Raw genomic sequence first — 25,286 nt, forward strand, 5'->3', positions numbered from 1 at the left:
ATCAACATACTCGGGGTGTGATACCTTTGGGCCTTTAGCCATGAAGCATCTTCCAATTCCTTCATTTGGTGAGTCAAATATGTCGTAGGAGTTGGTTGACACAAGTGCTAGACCGGCAACACCTTCATCTTGAGTATATTCGGAGTCGGAGTGGTAGCTTCTCTCGGAGTGATTGTCGGAGTGGGAGCCGGATACCCATTCACCAACATGAGCTTGATGTCTTCGTTTTGTGTAGCTCCTTGATGACTTGTCCTTCCTTTCCGAATCCTTACTTCTCTGGGATGTTCTTCGTTCATAACGATCATCTCTACTCCTCCTTTCTCTTGATGGTGATTCTTCTCTTCTACTCCTTCTTTTTGGAGAATCTTATCTTCTTTTGTAGGGAGCCGTACACTCATTGGAATAGTGTCCGGGTCTTCCACAATTGTAGCAATTACGCTCACGACTAGAAGATCTTTTGTCATTGTAGGACCTTGACTTGGAACTTCTTTCCTTGCTTCTACTCTTGTAGAACTTGTTGAAGTTCTTCACCATTAGGCTCAATTCTTCATTGAAGGTTTGTTTCTCACTTGATGATGTGGGAGCTTCACATGAGGCTTTGTAAGCACCACTTGACTTGTTGTGGAGCTCTTCCTTATCCTTGAGTGACATCTCATGAGCAACAATTCTTCCAATGACTTCCGTTGGCTTGAGATCTTTGTAATTGGGCATCATTTGGATCAATGTGCACACGGTATCATATTTTCCATCCAATGCTCTTAGGATCTTCTGGATGATGAATTTGTCGGTCATCTCTTCACTTCCTAAGCCGGCAATCTCATTTGTGATGAGAGCAAGCCTAGAGTACATCTCAGCGACGCCTTCACCATCCTTCATTTTGAGCTTGTCAAGTTGACTTTGAAGCACATCCAATTTGGATTCCTTGACGGAGTCGGTACCTTCATGCATGTCAATCAAAGTATCCCAAATTTCCTTTGCATTCTCAAGACGACTGATTTTGTTGAATTCTTCCGGGCACAATCCATTGAAGAGAATATCACAAGCTTGAGCATTGTATTGCAGCATCTTCAACTCTTCCGCGGTAGCTTCACGGTTTGGTTCTCTCCCATCAAAGAATTCACCTTGCAAGCCAATACACACAATAGCCAAAACGACGGGGTTATGTCCAAGAATATGCATTTTCAGCTTATGCTTCCAGGTAGCAAAATTAGTACCATCAAAGTAAGGACCTCTACGGTGGTAATTTCCCTCACTAGATGCCATACTCTCCTAGGTTGTGAAACCAAGGCTATGACCACCAAAAGCTATGGGAATCAAAGCAAATGGAGATCAAGGCTCTGATACCACTTGTAGGATCGAAAGTATGTCTAGAGGGGGGTGATTAGACTACTTGACCAAATAAAAATCTAGCCTTTTCCCAATTTTAGTTCTTGGCAGATTTTAGCAACTTAGCACAAGTCAAGCAATCAACCTACACATGCAATTCTAAGAGTATAGTAGCGTAATGTAAAACAATTGCATATGAAGGTAAAGGGAGGAGTTTGAGGAGGCAAATGCAATGTTGACACGGAGATTTTTTATCCGTGGTTCCGATAGGTGGTGCTATCGTACATCCACGTTGATGGAGACTTCAACCCACGAAGGTTAACAATTGCGCGAGTCCACGGAGGGATCCACCCATGAAGGGTCCACGAAGAAGCAACCTTGTCTATCCCACCATGGCTGTCGCCCACGAAGGACTTGCCTCACTAGGGTAGATCTTCACGAAGTAGGCGATCTCCTTGCCCTTACAAACTCATTGGTTCAACTCCATAATCTTGACGAAGGCTCCCAAGTGACACCTAGCCAATCTAGGAGACACCACTCTCCAAGAAGTAACAAATGGTGTGTTGATGATGAACTCCTTGCTCTTGTGCTTCAAATGATAGTCTCCCCAACACTCAACTCTCTCTCACAGGATTTGGATTTGGTGGAAAGAAGATTTGAGTCGAAAGCAACTTGGGGAAGGCTAGAGATCAAGATTTATGTGGTAGGAATGGAATATCTTGACCTCAACACAAGTGTAGGTGGTTCTCTCTCAGAAAATGTATGTTGGAAGTGTAGGCATGTTCTGATGGCTCTCTCCACAAATGAAGAGTGGGTGGAGGGGTATATATAGCCTCCACACAAAATCTAACCGTTACACACAACTTACCAAACTCGGTGGGACCGAATCGTGAAACTCGGTCGGACCGATTTAGTGAATGATGTGACAGTTAGGAATTTCGGTGGGACCAACATGTCAACTCGGTGGGACCGATATGGTTATGTTAGGGCATAACTAATCTTGGTGAGACTGATTACACAAACTCGGTGAGACCGATTTTGGTAATAGACACACAGAGGGTTGGTCAGGCAAACTCGATGGGACCGATTCGCTCATCTCGGTGGAACCAAAATGTTATGAAAGGGAAACGATGAGTTTGCATTGCAATCTCGGTGGGACCGATCGCTCATCTCGGTTTGACCGAAACGTTACGAAGGGAAACAGAGAGATTACAATCCCATCTCGGTGAGACCGAGTTCCCTATCGGTGAGACCGAAAAGACTAGGGTTTATGGCAGTGGCTATGTCAACTGAACTCGGTGGCGCCAGATAGACAGATTCGGTAGGGCCGAGTTTGACTTTTAGTTTGGGACATATGTGGACGTGAGAAAGTAGTTGAGGGTTTTTGGAGCATATCACTAAGCACTTTGAGCAAGAAACTCATTAAGCAACACCTCATCCCCTCTTAATAGTATTGGCTTTCCTATGGACTCGATGTGATCTTGGATCACTAAAAGTAAAATGAAGAGTCTTGTGCTTTGAACTTGAGCCAATCCTTTTGTCCTTAGCATTTTGAGGGGTCCACTTTTCTCATCCATGCCATGCCAATCATTGAGCTTTCCTGAAATATTTATCTTGAAATAGCATTAGCTCAATGAGCTATATGTTGTTAGGAATTACCAAAACCACCCAGGGATAGTTGCACTTTCACAAACACCTTGTGCTTAGTTTACACTTTATACATAATACATGTTAATATGTCATGTCGTCCTATTTTTCATACATATTGCATCCTCCTATCATGCGGCTGCCTTACATGAAAATAGTGTTCGTCGGTATCATGCATCAATGATTTCTGAAGAGCAAATTTTATTCCTCTTTTCTTGTGGGTTTGACTTGCAAGGCAAAATCAAAAAAGGGGAAGGAAAAGAGTAAGAAAGGCGATGATGGTGGTCCTCTGCAGCAACATAAACAGAGCATCTGTACGGAATCTCCTCGTACTGCAAGTGCATTACAAGTTCCAAGTCTCCGCTCCCCTACTCCACCATCTAAGGTGCTTGCTCTAACTTGGCAGTGTGATATCTGGTTGCATGTTGCATATGGTGTCTAGCTTGTATTGCTTCTAATTAGTGTAAACTTCATCTGCTTAGCTTACACATGATACGTGTGAATATGACAAGCCTTCCTGTTTTTGGTACATACTATATCTGTCTATCACACCATGTTCTTACATGAAACTACTCTTCTTATGTATCATGCATCAGTCACTTATGATGGGACACCTTTAAGTTGGCAGTGTGATATTGGTTTGCGTTTTGAATATGATTTCTAGCATGTAGTGCTTCTAGTTTGATGTACGACATCTATAACGAGACAGTTTTAACTTGGCAGAGTGATATTGATTGCACCTTCCATATGGTGTCTAGCTTGCGGTGCTTCTAATTTGTTGAAGTGCCTTCTGCTTAGTTACCACATCATAGGTGTGAATATGTTAAGCTGTCCAATTTTTTGTACATATTCCATCCTCGTATCATGACTTTGCCTTTCATCAGAGTTGTGTTCGTTAGTATCATGCATGAATGAGTTTTGATGAGCAAATTGTATTCCTTTTTCTTGTCGGTTTGACCTCACAACGCAAAATCAATAAATCAGAAGGAAATTGGTAAGGCATTGCATGATGGTGGTCCTTTCGAGCAACTGAAACGGAGGGTCTTTACAGATTCTACTCCGCCATCCTCCCAACGAGATTCGCAAGACAACACAAGGCTAGACAGTCAACGTAGTTGTGTAGATTATGAGCACATCTCCCCTACTCCACCATCACAGGTGTTTGCTCTAACTTGGCACTATTATATGTGGTTGCATGTTGCGTATGATGTCTAGCTTGTATTGCTTCTAACTTTGTTGAATTGCATCTTCTTACTTTATACATAATGCCTGTGAATATTACACGTGTTCCTGTTTCTAGAACATACTATATCTGATCACACCATGTTCTTACATCAGACTATTGTTCTTGCATACCCCGCATCAGTCACTTATGATAAGCCACCTTTAAGTCGCCACTATGATATTGGTTGCGTCTTGCATATGATTTCTAGCATGTACTGCTTCTAATTTGTTGAAACGCCAGATAGTTTGAACTTGGCAGAGTGATATTGGTTGTATCTTTCAGATGATGTCTAGCTTGCATTGCTTCTAATTTGTTGAAATGCCTTCTGCTTAGTTATCACATAATAGGTGTGAATATGTCACACCCTCCTGTTTTTCGTACATATTCCATCCTCGTATCATGTGTTTGCCTTTCATCCGAGTAGTGTTCGTCAGTATCATGCATGAATGACTTCTGAAGAGAGAATTTTATTCCTTTTTCTTATTGGTTTGACTTCACAATGCAAAATAAATATAGTTGAAGGAAGTTAGTATGACAGTGGATCACTACTGCAGGATGGTGCTTAAGCAACACTACGATCAGAGACCCTTCGACGAAATTGTGTGCGATGCAATAATCGCAAACGGTGGTGTGAAAAACCCGTCAAAAAAGGTGCAAAACATCTGCGATGGCGGAGACATCAAACATGGTTCATATTTTAGTTATGTGTGCGATGCTGGGCATACGGTTGATCCAGCAAAACTATTTGCGATGAGGAAGAACAACAGAACGGACAGCCATATCAATGTGTGTGCGATATACGGCACATAGTTCCCTCCAATGAACTGTGTGCTAGTAGGGAATGCAACAGAAATGGTCAGCCATATCAAGGTGTGTGTGATATACGGCATACGGTTCACTCGGACAAACTGTTTTCGATTAGGCAAGAGAACGGAAACGGTTCATCTTAACAAGATGTGTGTGATATGCGGTATTTGCGATCAGCCAAAAGAACACAAACGATTCGTGTAAACCAGATGTGTGTGATGCGCAGCAAACAACCCACTCGGATGAATTTTTGCGATGAGAAATTGTAACGCAGGCGGTTACTGTAGTAAGTTCGTGTGCGATTCTGTTCGTACAAAAAACTTTGAAAAATGCAAACTAGTTGCTTGTGGTGGCTAGGAGTATCGCACACGATGCGTCTAGGAGTACTCGTGTGCGATGATTAGTAAGTTACACATAATGAACGGCCGCAAGGGTGATATGCTGATCATGGAGTCCGAGAAGACCGTCGTCGGAAGGCCGCCGACTCAGCTTTTTAGCCTATATTTTATTATAATTGTATGCGTAAGTAGGTCGTGAGTGTTTTGTGCCTTGCCGCATGTGGCATTTCAAATTATCCTGAATATGTAAGACAATTATTCACCGTTGCCATTGTAAATTTGCCTCAACAGCGAGTAGAGCGCGCACGGGGATGCCACGGACCCGCAAAAAAAACAGGGACGCCACGGTGAGCAACCACATGGTCAACCTTCTGGCACCCCATGAGAGACGCGACGTCGCATCCATAGGACACAATGGTGATATCATGACCGTGTGTGATAGTGGGCAGACATGTACACGTACATCCGACAAAAAGGGCCCACGTTCCGGGCTTCCGATGCGTGGCATACGGTTGATCCAAAAGAGTTGTTTGCGATGAGGCAGAACAACAAAAATGGGGTTTTGTAGGCCCAGAACCATCAATAAATTTTGACTTTGTTTCTCGTCACATTGCAGATTACAACACAATAAGTAATTGCAAATCTGTTCACACCGATCAAACTAGTATGTGTTCACACTTAGCACCGAGCTATAAAAACTACCCACTCGAAAATTACTTCATAGTTCCTCTTCTCATCACCCACAAAACTGGTCTTTCCTGTCAAGTTGTTCTGCCATGACCGGTAGGAGGAGTTTCGGGTGGGCATATAACCAGGCAGCAAAGACCAAGGCCGCGAAAGCACTAGAGAGGTCCCGCCGCAAAGCGGCAGCCATAGCAGAGATGTCCCGACGCGCCGCGGAGCTCTCGAACGAGCTCTCACGAACACACGAGGGCTCTCACAAGTGCACTCGCCACGTCGGCGATCACGACGAGCTGGCGTTGCTGAAGTCCTTGGCAGGCGACGACGACATTCTCACTGGCCTCATTAAGCAGCAGGAGCTGGTCGATGGCTTGATGAAGCTGCTCGAGATCAGTGATGCCTCGGTTGACAAGGCTACCGGCCTCGTCGAGCAACTCACGGGTGACAATGCGAAGCTCCTCAAGGCGCTCGCCGAGAAGGAGGAGGAGGCCGCCGTCTGGAAGATGCTGCATGAGCAGAGCAGTGCCTTGGGTATGACGCTGACAGCGGTCGTCGAGGAACTGATGGGTGACTTGAGGAAGTTCCGGATCGAGCGTGAGCTGGAGGTGGAGAAATCCATGGCTGCTTTCAAGCAAAGTCATGAGGAATTAAGGAAGGAGCTGGAGGATGTCATCGCCCGGCGATCCATCGAAGAGTTGGTACAGTAGCGATCTAGATCATTGTCTGCGATTTCCTTCTTCTCTTGCCCCCGTGTCTTCCGGGCTTTGCCTCATGTGGCATTTAAAATTATCCGAAATATGTAAGACAATTATTATCTACGCCATTGTAAATTTGTTGTCGTACTATCCGTTGCAATTTATTTGTCGTCGTATTATCCGTTGCCCTATGTGGCAATTTAAATTAGGCCGGAATACGAGTTCAAAACACGAACAAAGCAAATGCTGTCATGGGATCATAACCAAATACCCTCTGTCCATCCCTAAAAAAACCTCCATCTAGGCACTTTAATTAACCCATTAATGGAGAAGTTTTGAGCGAGGCGGGCGGCTGCTAGTGCATGGAGGTCAAAGAGCTCGCTTCTCGGTGAGCATGGGCAGCCTTGCTGCTCGCACGTGTCCCGTCGAGCCTGCGAGGTGGACAGGATGCACGCGTCACGTCGAGCCTGCATGACGGACTTCTCGCGCTCGCCCCGTCTAATCAAACAACTACATGCACACCGCTGAGTATGGTTAAATATTGACACGGTTCATATAATACAACCGTTTGTGATATTAACGTGTCAGTTTATTGTTTCAACAAGGACTTCGTTGGCTACTAATGTGTGTGCCTCTTCTCAAACTGGACGATTTTTTTTACCATGGCATATATGTGCCATGTCATGAAACCATGCCAAGTTTCATGTTTTTTGGGTGAGTTTTTTATTTATTAGGATTTAAAAACCAAGATTCTCAATGTTTCAGGACGACGACACGTTTGTAATTCATTTCCATTCCTTAAATGAGACCTAAACATGCACCCAATAACACATGTATGATTTCCCACCCATTTTGCTTCACTGGAGCATGTGCTTGTAGTTCAAATTTGAATTATGGACTACATTAAATGCATAGAAAACTTAATTAGTAATATATACAATGGCCAAATGAACCCTAAACAGTTTCAAATTTTGGCACGACACTCCTGTTATTCTATGTTGCCTGTAGAAAACAAAGTTCAAGGCTTGAAGAGGCAACAATTATCGTTTCGCCCACCGAAAGCACGAGGGTTGCGAGAAGCTTTGGTTTGTAAGAGGCTTGTAATATAGCTTCGCCCAAATTGGACAATAATATGTACCATGTAGTGACACCCTGCCAAGTTTCACGATTTCCTGGTGAGTTTTGGATTTACAGAGATTTATAAACCAAGATTCGTAATGTTTGTGTCCAAGGCAGGACGACGAGATGGTTGAATTAATTCCTATTCGTTCCATGGGACCTAAACATGCACTCCAAGGACATACATGTACGTTTTTTCTAGCCATTTTGGTGCACTGGAGCATGTATTTGTAGTTTGGATTTGAATTATGGACATGAAATGCCTAGAAAACTCAATTAATGAATAAAAAGGGTCAAACGAAACCCTGAATAATTTTAAAGTTCAGCGCGAATCTCCCGTTGTTCCATGTTGCGTGTAGAAGAAAATACGAGGCTAGAAGAGGGAGCGATTATCGTTTGGCGCACAAGGGGACACGTTTAGCTATCGAAACCACGAGGGTTCTTGCGACAAGCTCCGGTTTGTAAGAGGTTTGTAATAAAGCTTGGCCCAAATTGGCAATGTTTTCACCTTTGATGACTTTCTCGTGAGTTTTGCATTTATGGGGATTTAAAAACCGAGATTCCAAATGTTTGAGGACGAGCCAGGACGCTGGTAAGGTCGTAGTTTGTTCCCATTCCTGGCATGGAACCTAAACATGCACCCAAGGGACACATGTATAATATTTCTAGCCATTTTGGTGAACTGGAGCATGTATTTGTAGTTCAGATTTGAATTATTGACATTAAATGCCTAGGAAACACAATTAGTGTATAAAAAGGCCAAACGAACCCTGAATAAGTATAAATTTCAGCATGGATATCATGTCGTTCCATGTTGCCCGTAGAAGAAAATACAAGGCAAAAAGAGGCAATGATTATGTTTCGACAATAAGGGGAACACGTTTCCCTATCGGAACCACGAGGCTTCTTTGAGAGAAGCTCCGATTTGTAAGAGGTTTGTAATAAAGCTTGGCCCAAATTAGACAATGTTTTTACCACGACATATATGTGCCATGACGTGACACCATGCCTACTTTCATGACTTTCTAGTGAGTTTTGGATTTATAGGGATTTAAAAACCAAGATTCCAAATGTTTGAGGACGAGCCAGGACACTGGTATGGTTGTAATTCGTTCCCATTCCTGGCATGGGACCTAAACATGCACCCAAGGACACATGTATAATTTTTCTAGACATTTTGGCGAACTGGAGCATGTATTTGAAGTTTAGATTTGAATTATTGACATTAAATGCCTAGGAAACTCGATTAGTGTATAAAAAGGCCAAACAAACCCTGAATAAGTTTAAATTTCATCACGGATATCCTCTCGTTCAATGTTGCCCATAGAAGAAAATACAAGGCAAAAAGAGGCAGTAATCACGTTTCGACAACAAGGGGAACACGTTTCCCTATCAGAACCACGAGGCTTCTTTGAGAGAAGCTCCGGTTTATAAGAGGTTTGTAATAAAGCTTGGCCCAAATTGGATAATGTTTTTACCACGCCATATATGTGCCATGACGTGACACCATGCCTACTTTCATGACTTTCTGGTGAGTTTTGGATTTACGGGGATTTAAAAACCGAGATTCAAAATGTTTGAGGACGAGCCAGGACGCCGGTACGGTTGTAATTCATTCCCATTCCTGGAATGGGACCTAAACATGCACCCAAGGACACATGTATAATTTTTCTAACCATTTTGGGGAACTGGAGCATGTATTTGAAGTTTAGATTTGAATTATGGACATTAAATGCCTGAAACTCAATTAGTGTATAAAAAGGCCAAATGGACCCTGAATAAGTTTAAATTTCAGCACAGATATCCTGTCGGTCAATGTTGCTCGTAGAAGAAAATACAAGGCGAAAAGAGGCAGTGATTATGTTTCGACAACAAGGGGAACACGTTTCCTATCGGAACCATGAGGCTTCTTTGAGAGAAGCTCCGATTTGTAAGAGGTTTGTAATAAAGCTTGGCCCAAATTGGACAATGTTTTTACCACGACATATATGTGCCATGACATGACACCATGCCTACTTCCATGACTTTTTGGTGAGTTTAGGATTTACGGGGATTTAAAAACCAAGATTCCAAATGTTTGAGGATGAGCCATGACGTCGGTACTATTGAGGATATGACTATTGGGTATGACCCACCCAGGAGGGGCCGGGTCATGCCACTGGCGGTTCATAATTAGCAGGCCCAAGAAGATGTTGAAGATGGCGGTTCATGAAGCAGGCTTGCTGAAGGCCCAATACCCGGAGGAGACTTGAGGCCCACGGGCGTAAACCTCCATATGTTTAACTTGTACGTTAAGGAAAGTGTAATTCTGTCATCGAGCCGGACACGTTGTGTATGAGTTGGCTGGGACTCTGTAAGCCGCCGGGCATCAGCCTGTGTACATAAAGGGGCGACCCAGCGGCGGGTTAAGGCAAGAAAACAACAAGTCGAGAACTAGGTCAAGCGTATTCGCTCCCTGGTAATCGAACCCCAAGCAATACAACCTAAAGCAGGAGTAGGCCTTTACCTCGTTGTGAGGGGCCGAACCTGGGTAAACTCTCTGTGTCCCTTGTCCTATTTTAACCCCTTCAAGCTAACTACATCGCGATGGCTCCACACCTAAGTCCCCATGCTAGGGCATCTGTCGTGACAATTCCACGACAGTTGGCGCCCACCGTGGGGCCAGCACACGGCGGTTTCGAGTTCTTGAAGGGAAGCTTCGTAGGGCTCAAGGGATACGTTGTGGGCCGGATGACTAAGAGTTATCGCGGCAAGCTCTACATCAACGACGCAGGCTGGGGCCCCGAGGCCGGCTCAATCGAGTATGGGTACCGGGTCCCCTTTGGCGGAATCCATGTCTTCATTGGCAAGATTGGTGAGTCGGAAGCTGAGCCGAACATCTGCACTGACATCGTCGAGACGGCTCGGCGCGCGCGACCTCCCAAGGTTCAAGCCTCCCTAAAGCATGTCTTTGTTGGCTTTGTTCAAGGAGCGGAACTGGAAGGAGGATCTGAATCCGGTGGTGAGACGGTTGTCTACTCAGGCGACGAGTCCTCAACCGGTGAGACCAATTCCATCTATCAGGTTCAGGATGGTGGGCTTGGGGGTTGTTCCGATGGTGACAGTATTCCAGGCCCCTACGAGCCGCCAAGCCGGGTTGCGATCTTTATGGCCGGTACACAACCATGGCAGAATTCTTCAACTGCGGCGGCAATGATCTCTGGGTCAGCAACGGCAGCGGCAGACGGGGCAGGAGGCCCTGTGTGCCCACCGGCTCAAGTTTTATCTGATCTATTGGATGCCTTGGCAACATTGTTAACGGCGGAGGTAAACCCGGCGAACCAAACTCAGTATAATGCGGACGTTGCAAAGTTACGTGACGAGATAGCCCAAACCAAGGAGGATCTAAACACGGAGAACACCCGAATGGCAACGGAGCGAGTCGCCTTGCAGAGGGAGGCAGAACGGCTACAAGCAAAGAGCTTTCGCCTAATCTTGGATCGGGACGCATCAAACGTTGTCTTTAATAGAAGGCATGTGAGTCGGTTACCCCCAGTTTACGATGCGAGGAACCTTTTCAACACGCTTGAGGCAGGAACCAGTAACCCGCCGGGTGCGGATCGGGATGTTGAGGCACCGGCGACTGGAGAACTGGTTCAGCCACATGTTACAGACCCCCCCACGTTTGAACTTGACCCCCCCTCAGCACGTTCCAACACCCCTGGGTCATTTTTCTAATCCTTTGGATAAAATGATAGCTGCGACTACTCGACTAGCGGCTCTCCCGGTCCAGGATGAGTCGCTAGCAGCGATGGAAATACGAAGAGTCAGAGAACTTCTTCAGACAGCAGTGGCCCAACAAGCGGCTTATTCATACAGTCGTGATCGAATTCACTCAACCCCACGTCCAAGCCGGAGCTATAGCAGGCACACTGATGAGTCGACTGTATCGAGCAGTGAGCGGCACCGTAATTAACCCTGTCGGCCTAACCCACCGCGTGCTGGTAATGATGCTCAGGCTTTGGTGGACCAGGGTAAGACGCGATGTGAGGCGGAGCTGGCGGCTCAGTTGGCGTCCCAACAATAATCTCCGTTTTATCCGTCAGCATCTGTCGAGGCAGGAGTGACTTCTAGAACTTTGGGTGTGCCGTGTTTAGTGCCGGCTCTACGCAACGAGCGCTTGCCTAAGGATTTCAAGGGCCCCCGTAAGGTGCCTAACTACACGGTGGACCAGCCCCTAGAAGCTTGGATTGAGAGCTATGAGATGGCTATGGAGATGCTGGATGTCAGTGATGCTGCATGTGCTAAGTATTTCACCATGATGTTGGATGGGCTGGCTCGTACTTGGTTGAAAGGCCTGCCCGCTAACTCCATTGGGTCATGGGCAGAGCTGAGGAGGCGATTTATTCAAAAATTTAAAGACACGTGCAAGCAGCCTATGTCGATTCTAGATTTGGATTCTTGCGTCCAAGGTGAAGATGAGTCAACAACCAATTGGGTGCGCCGGATCTCAGCTGTTATACACTCATCGGACAGTATCAATGCCGGTTCAGCAATCCTGATGTTGGAAAAGAACTACCGTTTTCTTCCCCTTAATCAGAAATTGGGGCGGCTTAAGCGCAATTGCAGTGATATGGGGGAGCTCACGGCAGCTCTTGTCAAGTATGCCGACTCTGATAGCACTAAAGACCCTCAGTCTGATGAGGAGAAGACTGGGAAGGGGAAGAAGAGTGGCAACACAAAGGGACAACATATCACGGCGGGTCAAGGTGGCAATGGTAAACGTAAGGCGGACGCGGTTTGGATTTCGTGGCTAACACCAACACACAGAACAATAACCAACATCATAAAGGTAAAATGCAAGCACCCCGGTTTGGAGGGCCGAAGTTCAATCTTGAGGCCATGATGAATCAGCCCTGTCCGAAGCACGGAACCCAGGATAAGCCGACCAGTCATTTGTGGAAAGATTGCTTCATCATGAGGGAGTATAAAAACTCTAAAAAAATTCAGAACAACCATGGCCCTCATGGCGGTTCAGGTTCCGGCTCTCATGGATATGGTTTCGGAGGTGGCGGTTCAAGCTCTCGCTTTCAAGGCCAAGGTAATCAAGGTGGTTTCAATCAGCAATCTGGTTAAGGGAATCGGCAGCAGCAGTCTGGTTATCAGAGTAATCCAAAGCAACTGAATAGTGGTCAATGTCATGTGTTCACCACGAGCCTGTGCAAGCGAGATCAGAAAATCCATAAGCGGGCGGTGAACTCAGTTGAGCCGGCGGTGCCTTATTATTTGAGGTGGTCTGAGCAGCCTATTGTATGGAGCCATGAACAGCATCAACTTTACCGCTTTCACCTAAGGATGACAAATAGCATTAAGAAGTTGATCAGGATTCAGGAGCAATCAACCTGACAATATGAACCCAAAAGCGAACAAGTAGACTGAGCTGAAATTACTATTGCATGTTACGGGTAACTAACAAACCTTTCGTGCCAGGATCCTTTGAAGCCACATAATCGTTTGCAATTTCACTATAACTAATTGTTGCAGATTTAACTCCCACTAAATCCTGTGTAAAAAAAGGCAAACTAAATTTCCAAAAAATAAGTACATATAGAGTATTTAGAATGGATAGTAATAGACAGAACCAACACAAATGTACTGCTGAGCTAACATTGTAATGCAAAAGATCAATAGTTATGAGCAGAAATAGTGCGTACTTACTGACAACCATCTGGTCCTTCACATCGTTGGCCGGCAGGCGTGACGACGGAGGCTTCTTGCATGCTAACGGCCAGGAGAATCAGGACGAGGCATATGGCTATGTGGCTTTAACACACAAGACAGCTCCGATTCCATCTTATATGAATGCATGCTGTCCTATTTATGATGACGAGCTCGCCCATTTATCAGCCAAGCAATATATTCTCTCGTGTGATAAGGAAAAAGCTTATTTGGAGAAGGAAATGAAAATTTTGGAGGATCAGGTCAGTTTTCCATCTCCTTCCATGTTCATTTGTGTACAACTGACCATGGAGGCTTTCTAAACTTGAATTTTGTCCTCTGTATTTTTTAGGGCGGTGGTGATGCTGAAGTCATGGATTATCTGGATAGGCGCTCACAGTTATTTGACCAGATTCTCATTGAAGAACGTGCCGTGCATATACTGTATGGCTTAGGTTTTGATTGGAAAATGCAATCCAAGCAAGTTAATCAGCTGCCTGTCTGCTTTCGTAAGCGACTTGCTTTGGCGAAGTCTCTTCTTTTGCAGCCAACCGTTCTTTTATTGGACGAACCAACAGATGGTCTCGGTGAGTTTTTCAGAAGTTGAACTGTTCTAGTTAGATCTAATGTGGTCAAGTATACAAAAACCCTAAGACCTAAACCTGACATTAACTGATACATTGTCATTACATAATTATGTCCGCCTGTTTGAATTATATCTTTTTTTGCATTCTAGATATGGAAACTTGGGCATGGCTTGTGCAAGCATTGAAGAGACTCCAGTCTGCGTGCATAGTGGTCCTTTCAAATGATCAGCAGTTTTTAAGTGAGGTATGCACTGATGTGCTCCATGTGCACAATGGTGGGCTGCATCAGTTCCATGGTAACTACTCTCGCTATTCACCTCCAGCTGAATTCGCTGTTTCGGACAAGTCCCTTCTTTTTCACTTCAGAGATGAGGATTGGAGCCACTTAGATCCACCTTTCTTGCAACTTGATAAAGCTGGATGCAGTTATGAGCAGGACGATTACATTTTCAAAGACCTGGCTTTCAGTCTTAAGCCGGACTCAAAAATTGCATTGGTTGGTCCTAATGGGGCAGGGAAGACCACACTGATCAATGTGTTGGCAGGAAAGCATAAGTTGAGTGATGGCAAGATCAATCAGAATGATAATCTGCGTATCTCTCATTTCCATCAAGGGCTCGTCGAGGAATTGGATACGACGGTATCTGCCCTTGATTATGTGAACCGTGTCTGTGAAGGTGGTAATAATCTCAAAACTGAGATTGTTAACTCGTGTTTACCAGTTCCAATGCGTCAGAGACCGATGAAAGACTTATCATATGCTCAGAAAGTCAGTGTTGTTTTTGCTTGCTTGATGTTTGCACGGCCGCATGTTCTTCTGATTGACGAACCCACTCGTCATTTTGATACCGAGGCTGTCGACTACCTCTGTGAGGCTTTGAGATCTTTCAATGGTGGATATGTCCTCGCTACCAACAACATCGGACTTATCAATCGTCTTGCGCCAGAAATTTGGCTTTGTGGGAGTATGGGTGTAATGAAGCATGATGGGGGCATAATGGAGTTAATGCAGCAAGCGCATGACCGCGTAGGTAAGTTATTCTGTTGGCTGTTGCAACACATATTAGGCTATTTATTATGTCTTATCGTAATGTAATAGGAAACACATTTGAGTGTGTTCTATATTTTGTACAATGTTCAAAGTTTGCTTTCTTTAAGAAACTAAATACCAGTACTTTTCATTCTATCTGTACTTTGCAGCTTGGAAGTGTTTACTGATCTCAAAAATAATAACAGCGAGACACTTCTTGTTTTTGAAACCATTCCCAATTAGCTTGCAATATGCATATGGGCCCTTTTCTCTGTTCAAAATTCTAATGAAAGTGTTTATGATTCCTATTGCATAGGAAAATGTGAAAACCATCTTGCCTGCCTTATAATAATTATATGCTTCTTTGGGCCATAATTTGCTGCATTGAGTTGTTTATGAAAGTGTGTTGCATTTCATAGGTAGATTGTGCACATTTAAAATAACTTCCTCATAAGGGATAATAAGTTTGTAAGATCTCAATGTATGAAGGAACTAACAAATAAATGTCTTAATTATGTGAAACAACACCAGAGATCATCAAGGGTTCTTTATGGAATATAAAAGCACACCAATCAAGGCAATACGAAGCTCAAGATCTTAAGGGCAATCCTGAGGCAATGTGGCCTGTATAAATTACTCCCTCCGTCCCATAATGTAAGAGCGTTTTTTACACTAGTGTAGTGTCAAAAACGCTCTTATATTATGGGACGAAGGGAGTACAGAGTAGCGCGACAAGAAAGCATCACGCTAGCATTGCTAGGTAGTAACCATGTTACACACTATTCCCTCCGTTCCATATACTTGTCATGGTTTTAGTTGAAATTCTGAACTAAAATCACGACAAGTAATATGGAACGGAGGGAGTAGTAATCAACACCTAATCCCTCAAGGTGTTATTACCATCAGAAGGACTAGCTCACCTCTGACCCCCTACAAGTAGAATAGCCACTCACTATAGTCAGTGGGTTAGTGATCTGCTCTGTCAGTGGATGCCGATCTGCTATGAGTTATGCCTACGTCAATCAATCCGTGCTTTTTAACTATCTGCAACCATGAACACATTTCTAATATTAGCTTGTTTGCATGGATTTGCATCTCAGCAAAATTTAGTTTGCAGTTCCATGCCACTAGATAACTCTTATCTTTTCCTGGAGAATTCCATTGGCAACTTCTAACATGCCTTTCAGCATACAAAGAATCTACCATGACTTCTATAACCAGTCTTCAAGTTTACCAAATGCTTATACTGTTTATTTATCTATGCAGTTGGAATGCTTCAACTCCGAGATCCAACTGTAATTAGAGATGCTTATCCACTGTTTTCTATTCCAAACCCCGCTGAAGGTATGCATGAAGTATCATTCCATATTTACCTTTTGCATAAATCTAATTAAAGTTTTTCTCAGGCATTCTGTGAGTCTGATAATTGATCTCTCTTTGTTTTTTTCACAGCGGCTCTACCCTTCCTGTGGTATGACAAGTATGTTGATAGCTCTGGTGAATGTTTCAAGCTTCCATGTGTTCCTTTCCATGTCTATGTAAAACAAAGGGCTATGGTTGGACTTGGCCCAAACAGCAACTTGAAGACAGGCAATTTGAAGATAGAGGGGGAGCTTAAAAAGAATAAACACCCAATGTTTACAAAAGCAGGGAAACTTTTTACTGAATCGTTGCTTCATGGTCTCCGCCAATTGGCTTCAATTGGAGAGACTATTGGGGACTTTGACAGCACGAACATCTGGGTGACGTCTGAAGGTAGAGTTGTTCTGAAGGGAGTTGTACGCAAAAAGTTCTGCCCTGTTCAGCACAGACGTAATGAGTTGGCAGCTCATGGTATTATTGAGAATATGTGTCAGCAGGCTGGTCCGATTCCAGATAATGTTGCACATTTATTGGCTATGATAAAAGATGAGCCCCATCTGTCCCCTCTCTACCATGTCCATGCGTGCCTGGTTCCTATTGAACAGTCCATGGCAAAGTACATCAAAGGGTATGAGCAGGTCAATAAGATGACAAAAGATAAGGCTCTTCAAGATAGAATCTATGAGGCAGTACTTGCCCCCTATGTCGGCAAGAAAGAATGGCGCATACTTGTGAGGACGAATGAAATCATGCTGAAAACCTACACTCACAAGAAGGGAAGGAGCTACATTGTGGCTACACCGTCGCTGCTGCCAGGTGAAATGTTTCTAACGGCTCTGCAGTTGCGCGGAATGCGTTTGGATGATGCAAAATGCTTCTTGGAATACCTGAGAAACAGAATAAGCCACCGAATGGATTACCTTGACGAGCTGCAGAAGAAATATACCCAAGAGGGTTCAGACCTTGCTCATGATGCGCGTTTCTCTCTTGTTACCTGTATTCTGCAGAAGGAGCTGTTTACAGCCAAGGGCATAATAATTTAGATCTGCATAAGTTTCTGAAAGGTACGAATTTCATGTCTCATGTAGCCATATGGTGTGACACAGTTACATTAGCAACATTGCACTGCACCCTCGTTAATCTCCTGTCAGAGCCATCAAAAAGTCATTGTTAAACCTCTAGAAACAATCTGTCAAACTGTTTTACCCTGCTCATGAGTTCTATGTGAGTAGGGCATAATTGTTGTCTTTACTTGTTTTAAGCAAAGTAAAATTTGCCTGTAGGGTGTACGCCATCTTGTGCAGTGTTGACCCATCAGCTTTATACATGTAGAAATCATTCCACTCCTTCACGTTGCAGTGTCTTTCAGTAATGGATCCTTATATCGGCTGAACTTTGCAGATGCAACCTTTGGGGGCTCCATAACCTCCCGGGAGATCCCAGGCATCCGTTGTGCTGGCTAAGAAAGCATGCTGTCTCCGAGGGCACCAAGGCCGTCCTTGTATATTTACTCTCTTTTCTCGTCGCTCGTTAGTTTGGGGGTGCTTCTAGATTCTGTGTTCGATGTTCTAATTGTGAGAAGAACATTTTATTGCGACCTGGAGAAATTTAACGTTTTCGACCTGGAGAAATTTAACGTTTTCGACCTGGAGTAATTGCTGCTTCAGTGTTATACCTATGCCTGTTTGTCATTTTAATTCTTTTTTTAGAAGATCATAAGGGCATGTACAATGGAGGCAGCACCTTGGTGCTGCCCCAGCCATCCACATAGATAAATTTGAATGAAGCTATTGTTGTATGCCACTATCACCCAATGGAAGCTACTCTATGTGATGTCATCATCTTACTTTTTCTCTCTCACCTCCTTTCCAATACATGAAACCTCCACTACATTTAAACAATACTAGCATCCATTTGAATCAACGATATCAACAAGCATACTCTATATCAACAAGCATACACACTGAAAGTTATCAAACAACTTGATTTCCAAACAAAAAACAGCAACCTTGATATGCAAACAGTGTCAACGAGTATGTGTTGTCCATGACACTACAAAATCCCATAGTAACAGAATAATCTTAAGGTTTTCAAATACTCATAAAGGAAAGATAGATTTGTAAACACACAAATTAAATTTCAGACTGAATTTGTTGTTGTATCCTTTGATTCTTCTCATTCCAAAAAAAAGTCTCACATCTTCTACGCTTTATGGCACATGAAATCCGCTTTTGTTGGACATATATGTAGAACATCTACATGAGAAGCAAGACACAAGTTAGAGTATAATAACAAGCATGTGGAAAACACATATTTTTTCTAAGCTGGCCATTTGGTTTGGCTAGAGAATTCCTTGTTAAATTTGCATGGAGCAACTGACAATAGTACAAGTATCGTGCTGCAGCGCTACTACAGTTTTAAAAACTGCAGGTGAGTTTTATAGCACAACCATCATTCTAATTAAAAAATAGCATTTCAAAAACAATAGTGCAGATTTTTGGGTACTACAGTGTAGTTTTCTGAGTACAATGCATATTCCAAAAACAGTAGTGCAGATTTTTGGGTACAGTATAGTGTAGATTTCTGAGTACAGTGCATATTTCAAAACAATAGTGCAGATTTTTTAGTGGAACATATACGTGGACGACGAACACATGCATATTCTAGCATTTGTTTCTAAAGTACATCAAGTGGTACTTTCTGAAGATGCAGATGATTATGAAACTATAACCCTGCATCAGGTATGTGTTCTAAGTTCTTAATCCTAACAAGAAGAGGCAGGGTAAGGAGTAACCTCATACCTTACAGGGAGAACAAAATTAGATCAGGAATAGGAAAAATGCAAGAATAGGATACACACAGGAATATGACAGGAATCAAGATGGAGAACAAAGGAATATGATACACGCAGGAATATTACATACCTTCTATTCCTCCCTGAAAAGTTGATCCCCCAATCTTGTGACAGCCTTCATATGCATCTCCTTTGCCCATGGCTCCATTCTTATTGTGTCAGCACTCAACATATCTGTGAACTTGTCAAACAACTTGGTTCTTTCCTCTGCTAACTTGGCCACTGTCCTCTCCTTTGCTGCCTCATATGCAAGTCGATTAGCTTCTACCTTCTGAGCAGACAGTCAACTCTGCAATTCCATCATCACAGCAGTTCGCTCCTTAGCATCAGCTTGTGCTTGTAGAAAGGCCTCAATCTGTTCTTTCATGTTATTCATCTAAGTAGGGGCTTCCTTATCTTTTCCTGTAGCTTTCTTCGCCCTCTTTGTTCCTGGGGGACGCTGAGCATTCTCAGTTGGTATTGGTGATGACCTCTTTGTTCCATCTCCTTCTGTGTATACATGAATCTTCCACTTTTGGCTGTCTTTCACAGCTTCCCACCAATGCACATACAGGAACTGGTGCCCATTGCGGCTTTGGTACAGGAAAACCACGTGCTTCACCAATTTCTAGTAGACGTTGAATGACTTCAACAGTTGGCCTTTGCAAATATTCTCCACCAAACTTAGCAATGACCCCCTGAGAAAAATTCTCAAGACACTCGAGTGTCGTAGATGCACCAAGTCTTACATGGTCATCTGTTTTTTCAGCAGGAACACTATACGCCAACATATGCATGGCTGATGTGCACTTCTATAAAGGTGATAGACCTGGACGGCCCAGGGCATCTACCCTTTGAGTGAAGTAGGGAGACCACTCACCAAGAGCTTGAACAATGCGTAGAAAGAGGGGTTTTCCCATGCGGAACCTTCTACGGAAGTAGTAATCAGGATAGGTAGGATTATCACAGAAGTAATCTGCTATGAGAAGTTCACTGTAAAATTCTCTCTTCCTGTCAATATATGTCCTAGGGGCTGACCGACACCTAGTACTTGGAACTCCTAGTGCATCATGAATGTTTGTGGCTATTTGTGTAGCAAAGTTGTTGAGAGTATTCTGTTGTGCCAAGTAATCTTCTAGAGAGAAAATTTCTGTTGGGTCATCGGCGTCATCTTCGAACTCATCGGAACTCAATTGTGACATGTTCAGATAGCATAATCTATTCAAATACTTAAACGTGCCTACATCCAAAATATGTCGAAGCATTCAACTTTTGTCTTAATTCAAATATTAGCATCGGTCAGATTTAACAAATGAGCAGTGGTTTTCCTGTTAAATATTAGCATGGAGCAACCGAATAATACAAGTATCCTGCTGTAGTGCAATTACAGTTTAAAAAACTGCAGGAGTATTCAAGTGTTCTAGTTCTGAATTCCAACAGTCATTCCTCAAACAAGAAAAAAAAGATGGTAACATGCTAATGTCTAAATTGTAAGTTCAAGTTCAGACTTCAGAGCACTGTCTCAACATCCCTGCTTTGTAGTACTTTTATATGCCAAAATGAATCACATATAAATAGTCCCAATCCACGGACATGGCTGCCTACAGCAAACCGGCACCTTGTTTATATAATTTCCTCTGTATGTTCTTCTGCACACGTACTAAGCAATATGATTTTCTACCCGCAACTGCAGAGTGCAGAGTAATAGCACGGATCTACACGTTTCTCTCAGGGATTAATAAGAAGAAATAGATGGGGATTTCTACAAGCATGTCCACCTTAACCAAATTGATTGAATCTAAATCACAGGATAGGGGAATCGATCTTGTTCTTGGAACAAATCACCAGAATCCATCAAACCCTAGCCTAATTTACTGAACCAATCTGAATCAAATCCATCTGGCCATCAGCACAAGAGGAGGCAGGGGAAGGAGTAGCGTCATACCTTGCACGGAGAGCTTGAATCCATGATGTCGACGGCGGGCTGAGGACGAGGTGCGCCGCCTTCTCCTCTTGTTCGTGCACCGTGCCTCCACTGCCCTGGTTCGTGTGCTTCCCTTCTCCCGTTCCCGCACTTCCCTTCTCGTTCGCGCCCTTGCGCCGCCGGCTTTTGTTGGGTCTGCGTGGTCTTGCGGGGAGTGGAGCGACCGATCCCACACCACTCGCCCGAGCGGTCGCCTCGCTCTTTCGTCAGGGAGGAGGCGAGCTCTTCTGCAGGAAACCGCTTTGCTCTACAGGCGATAGGTTTGACGGACGTGGCATCGGGCAGGTCGATGTGGCGGCACTAGTACAAACTGGAGCGTTGGACATGTCCTTCCTCTGTTCCATTGCATGGAATGAAACCAGAGAACTGGCAATACAGTCATGTCAGGCATGTCTCAAAAAACAAAACTCTAGTGAGGTACTCCCTCCGTTTCTGTACCACACTCTAGTGGGTTAGGTTCTTGTCTCTGCACTTGCTCCTTCTCAATTCTATGCCTCTGCGTAAACACTTGAATTTCTCGTTCCTCATTTAGTTTTGGCCATCTATACCTCCGTGTAAACACTTGAAATTCTCGTTGCTCATTTGGTTTTGGCCATTGTAATGCTCCATTAGAGTCACTTTTGTTGTTTCATCTGTTCATGTTCTTGCCCTGCATCAACTTTCACATCTTCAATAGGTATAACCCCAACTATCATCTTTTCTGGTGCTACATCATTGTATTCTCTGTTGTCATCTCCCCCTGTCTCGTTGTCCAAGCCTGTAACATCATCAGGGAAGACATCGGTTAAATCTACGGGTTCCCCATAATATGGTTCATGTTCCCTTAACACTACATCCAGGCTCACAAACATCCATTTTTCTGATGGGCACCAACATTTATAACCCTTTTGTTTTTCAGAGTATCCCACAAATACACATTTCACTGCTCTAGGGTCAAGCTTGCCAACCGATGGTCTATGATCCCTCACAAAACATACACATCCAAATACCTTTGGTGGCACCACATATGTAGTTTCACCAGTTAGACACTCAATCGGTGTCTTGTTATTGAGCTCCCGGGAAGGCATTCTATTCATCAAATACGCCGCTGTCATCACAGCTTTAGCCCACAAATATCTAGGAACATTCATAGCTAACATGATACACCGGGTGATTTCTAAGAGATGTCTGTTTTTCCTTTCAGCCAACCCATTCCGCTGAGAAGTACCTGGGCAACTAGTTTGGTCGATAATTCCAAAGCTTGACAAATACTTATCAAATTGGTTATTTACATATTCTGTACCATTGTTAGTTTGAAATATTTTCACCTGTGCATCATATTGATTTTTGATTAAGTTGTGGAAATCCTTAAAGCATTCAAACACGTCACTTTTATTTCTCAGTACATAAACCCAAGTAGTCCTGGTGCAACAGTCAATAAATGTAACAAAAGATTTGTATCCATAAAGTGACCACACCCCACTAGGACCCCACACATCTGAGTGGATAGTTTGAAATGGCACCATACTTCTGTGATCAGATGAAGTATATATACTACGGGTTAGCTTCCCATACAGACAGGCATCACATACTAGGTTTTCTTTGCAGATTTTATTATAGAGGTTAGGATACAACTGACCCAGGGTGTTAAAGGACATGTGTCCCAGCCTGCGATGATGCAGAAGAAATTCTTCCAATGGTGACCGAGACAGCACAACAGCAGCCATAGGTGCCATATCATCATCCAAGTAGTATAGACCATCTCGCATAATTCCTGTCCCAAGGATTTTCCAAGTCCCAAGTTGCAGAAACAAACACCAAGTTGGGAAGAAAACTACAACGCAATTAAGTTCCTTTGTAATACAGCTAATAGACAATAGATTAATTGGGAATGAGGAACATGTAAAACAGATGACAGAGACACATTAGGTCCACACATGACAGGCCCTGATCCCATAATAGCTTGGGTAGAGCCATCTGCTAACTTCACATCCTGCCCCATCACATTAGGTGCATATTTTTAGAAGTCCTCATAGGATCCCACCATATGTCTAGATGCACCAAAATCAATTAACCATGGTCGATCACAACTTACAACTTTAGAAGCATCAGTCCAAGGACCAGCAGGAACAACAGAAATAGGTGCCTCCTTTGAAGAGTTTTCACTCAAACTCATCTTCTTAAACCACTGCCACTTCACCATATCTTCTGCAGTCATCCTCACACTCACAAGCTGTGTGGTTCCACTATCACCAGCTGGTCGTGTAACTCCACAAATACTACAGATTCTGCGAAAAGCAAAATTTACATTTCCACAGTTTGCATTTGGACACAGCCAATCCCATCTCGTTGCCAAGACTTCTCAGTACCAACAACGCGTCTTCTGCTATACCAATTCTGCCATTGCCCAGGTTGATTGTATCCAAAGCAACTCTTATTTCTTAGGTTCATTCCAAACCTTGAATTCCCCCCTGCTTGCGATTTGCACCAAATAACATATTGTTCCTCTTCACTTCAGGTCTCCACAATAGCTTCGACTCACCGCCCAACTGCCTCACCAATTACCTCCTCTGCGGCACTCTGTTCTCTTGCAATTTCTATACCTCCTCTACAACACTATCCTCACAACCAACAGCAAGCAGTAGCAGTCAGCAAGTGCAGGCAGCAGAGAAACACCACAGCCACTCTTCTTCTCTAGCAGCAGCACCAGAACAACAAACTGAGGGACGAGGTTCAACAGCTGAAGATTGCAACAGGACAGCTTAACACCAACAATGGAAATATGGGCAATTTTGGTGGTCTATCCTCACACGGAGTCAATCCAGAAAGCTACCAGCGAAGCCAGATGCAACAATCTCTCCTGGTTGCTTAGCAGCTTCAGTAACTTCAAATCCAGTCCCAGCACCAGCAGTCCCAGATGCACCTGCAGCGGCAACAACAGTCCTGTGCACACACGCACATCACACAACCTTCTCTAACAGCAGCAGCAACACAAGCTCCTGCCCCGCCACCTCGTACCTCTGCTGCACCTGCGCCTCCTTCCTTTACCGGCCCGCTGTCGCCGTGCAGCTGCGCCGGGAATCGGCTACCAGGTATGCCCCTTCTTCTCTTCTCAGCAGCAGCAGCCGTGGCTCCTCCTGCAGCCACCGACAAGCTCCTCTGTCGCGCTCGCGCTGCTCCTCGAGCACAGCCCCGCCATGCCTCGCGTCGCACGCTACCCACCAAGCTCCGCGCTCGCACACGCCCAGATGCGCCGCGCTCTCCTCGCCGGACTCCGCCACCTCACCAGCGACTACACCGCTGGCGCCGCCGCCTCCAATGAATTGTAATGCCCCGAATCCGATGCACCAGGTGTCCACCAGATATTTGCCGTCGTTGCCATGTCATTTGCTTGCGTGTTGCATTTTTCATGTCATCATGTGAATTGCATTACATACGTGTTCGTCTCATGCATCCGAGCATTTTCCCCGTTGTCCGTTTTGCAATCCGACACTCCTATGTCATCCGGCGTCCCCTTCTTGTCTCTTTTCGTGAGCGGGTGTTAAACATTCTCGGAATGGACCAAGGTTTGCCAAGCGGCCTTGGTACATCACCGGTAGACCGCCTGTCAATTTTTGTCGCATTTGGAGGTTGTTTGATGCCCCAACGGTTAACCGCGTAGCCCGAAACCCCTCTCTCTTTGCAGCTCAGTCCCTCTTCACCATAGCCCATGAGCCCATCCATACCCCCTCCATGCTCTCGCTCGTTCAATCAAGACCGTGTGGGCGAAAACCGCTCCTCATTTGGACTCTCCTAGCTCCCTCTACCTATAAATATGCCTCTTCCCCCGAAATTCTCGGTCTAACCCTAGCCTCTTTCCCCTCTACGCCGCCGGACATGTCCGTCCGCGCCGGACGCATCTCCGCCGCCGCCCGCAGCTAGTGGCGCGCCGCCATGTGGCCTCCAGCGTCGTCCCCGCCACCGCGGCCCGCCGGGC

At 44.4% G+C, this 25,286-nt stretch overlaps 2 long non-coding RNA genes across 4 annotated transcripts; both read right to left on the reverse strand.

Moving 5' to 3' along the window:
• Positions 1-12,884: 12,884 nt before the first annotated feature.
• LOC119297537 lies at positions 12,885-13,643 on the reverse strand. 2 transcript variants are annotated; one of them, XR_005145672.1, is made up of 3 exons: positions 13,536-13,643; positions 13,296-13,380; positions 12,885-13,166 (listed from the first exon to the last, which is right to left on the reverse strand). It is a non-coding gene; the product is annotated as an uncharacterized LOC119297537 (long non-coding RNA). The 2 variants fall into 2 exon arrangements; XR_005145673.1 differs by having other exon boundaries at positions 13,532-13,643.
• A 4,857-nt stretch (positions 13,644-18,500) lies between these two features.
• On the reverse strand, positions 18,501-21,590 carry LOC119302066. Of its 2 annotated transcripts, XR_005147323.1 has the most exons (3): positions 21,293-21,590; positions 19,439-20,587; positions 18,501-18,769 (listed from the first exon to the last, which is right to left on the reverse strand). It is a non-coding gene; the product is annotated as an uncharacterized LOC119302066 (long non-coding RNA). The 2 variants fall into 2 exon arrangements; XR_005147322.1 differs by having other exon boundaries at positions 19,439-21,590.
• Positions 21,591-25,286: the final 3,696 nt, after the last annotated feature.

This window comes from Triticum dicoccoides, chromosome 5A (genome assembly GCF_002162155.2).
Source record: "Triticum dicoccoides isolate Atlit2015 ecotype Zavitan chromosome 5A, WEW_v2.0, whole genome shotgun sequence".
NCBI classification, from domain to species: domain Eukaryota; kingdom Viridiplantae; phylum Streptophyta; class Magnoliopsida; order Poales; family Poaceae; genus Triticum; species Triticum dicoccoides.